The following is a 2,146-nucleotide window of genomic DNA, read 5'->3' on the forward strand; positions in this document are numbered from 1 at the left end:
ATGGTGCCTGTCAATAGTGGGGGTAGAGATCTGGGGACTGAGAGGATGACCAGAGGGGGAGAAATCTCCTGCTGACGTGCCAGCTCACTGCGAGCTCAGAAATGGGCAGAGAAATGGGCCCTGCAGGGGGAAAGGCAGGAGGCAGCCCCTGGCAGGCCACAGCCGAGGAAAAGCTCCTGGGTTAGGAGGCAGGAGTGACTGCAGAGAGTGGGAGCAGCAGTGCTGGTGCTCAGGGAGGCGGGAGGCCACACGGAGCAACAGGGCAGACCTTGAGGGAAAGTGCTGGGAAAGGAGGGACAGGGAGAGGGGTGGCAGGAAGGGAAAGAAAAGACGTCCTCATTGAGACAGATGCTCTACCCCAGGTCCTGCGGAGATCATTGATATCGGAGAACGTGTGGGAGCGCAAGAGGGCCCTGCAGACCTGCTCCCAGCTTCTGTCTGTTTGTGAAGAGCTTCAAGTGAGTAAAGAGCCCCGCCACATGCTCCCTGCTCCTTCCCCAGTGCCTCTGAGCTGGAAGGCAAGCTCTGCCCAGCTGTGCATGCTGTGTCATGGCATGGGGAAGGCACAGGCAGAAGAAGCTAGGGAGATCTGGGGCCGTCTACAGCTTTGTTCCTGCCTCTCACCCCTGCAGAGAGGAGATGCCTGCGAGCACTTTGGCTCCTTGGTGGGATTGCTGGCACCTCTGACGTGCGACCCCATGCTTGCATCCCGCAAGTTGGCTGTCACCTGTCTGAGCTCCCTTCTCCGAATCCAAGGTGAGTAGAGCAGGTGTGCTCCAGCCCTCTGCCCTCCTCCATAGTACTACCAGAGCCTCACGGGCTGGGCCCTGTTTACAGGAGGGAGAGGCACCATGCACAGCTCTCTTCTTGTCCCCACCCTGTCCTCTGTCTCTCCCCCGTGGAAAGCAGTTCCATTTCCAGAAGCATGACTTCCCTTTTCTCCCTGTGCTCTTTCCAGACAAAGCAGCCAACAGAGTCATTGAGACAAGAGACCTTGGGAGCCTGTGTGAGGGGCTGTATGCCTGCAGCGTCGTCTCTCAGCTCCAGAGCACGTCCAAAATGGCAAGAGTAAGTGGGCCCAAAAAGGGGTGGTAGGATCTCTGTTCGTAGGCTTTTGCACGACCCTGTTACTGCTCCCAGCCTTTCACACTATTTCCAAAATGAGCTGTTACCGTGAGTCCTCTTTTCTCAGCAAGTAGCAGGCGGCTCTGAGCTATGTCTGGCCTTCAGGCACCCAGTGCAAGGAGCTAACACCATGATGTGCATTTGTGTGTGTGTGTGTGCGTGTGTGAGACTGACTGTGGCTGCTGGGAGGTAGGCTTTGCATGTAAGCAAACACCATGGATGCAGAAGCTGAGAGAAGGCTCAACCGCCTTCCATATAACTAGCAGGGTACAGACAGCAGGAGCGTTGTGATTGCCGCCTGGATGACCAGCAAGCCGCTGAACTAAGAATGCCCTCAAGACTGCTTTCTGTTTTGAAGAGCTGCCGCAGAGCAGTGATGGGATCTCTCCTGCTTCTCATTTCTCTGCAGATTGTGTGCAGAAACTTCCCCGTGGAACGCACCGTCGACTTCATGATGGCCATCAAGGAGACCATCCGGACAGCCAAAGGAGTGCGCGTGCGTGCTGCTGGGAAGTGGATGACCACCTTTCTGCAGATGATCAGGAAGGACATCTGTTGGAACGTAAGAGACTTTCTTCCACCTGTCTTGTTTTTTCTCCTGGCTGTTGCACTGTGCCTTGTGCCATTTGCCTCTTGTGCTAAAGAAGCACAGCCTGAGCACAGGGTCAGGGCTTGGCAGCATGTCAAGGGAGCAGGCAGTGCTCATGCGCTGAATGGCCATGGTTAGGCCCTGCAGAGTCCAGGATGCAGCAAGTGGTTCTTTCTTCCCTTCTTCTTTCAGGTGCCACCGATCCTCTACATCCTGCGCAGCTGCACGTCATCCCCGCAGCAGAGCACGTTCATGCCCTTCCTGTGCCAGGCGGTGGCCATCCTCACTCGCTGTCACAAGGAGTTTGTGATTGACAACTTTTCCCGGCAGCTTGAGCCCACAGACAGGTACTGGCACTCCTGCCTTTGCTGTTGCTGAGGTCACAGTTGTAGCTTGCCTCTGCCAGAGGGATCCAGGGAGGAGGCAGCTGTT

The sequence above is a fragment of the Meleagris gallopavo genome, unplaced genomic scaffold (assembly GCF_000146605.3).
Source record: "Meleagris gallopavo isolate NT-WF06-2002-E0010 breed Aviagen turkey brand Nicholas breeding stock unplaced genomic scaffold, Turkey_5.1 ChrUn_random_7180001957817, whole genome shotgun sequence".
Lineage (NCBI taxonomy): Eukaryota > Metazoa > Chordata > Aves > Galliformes > Phasianidae > Meleagris > Meleagris gallopavo.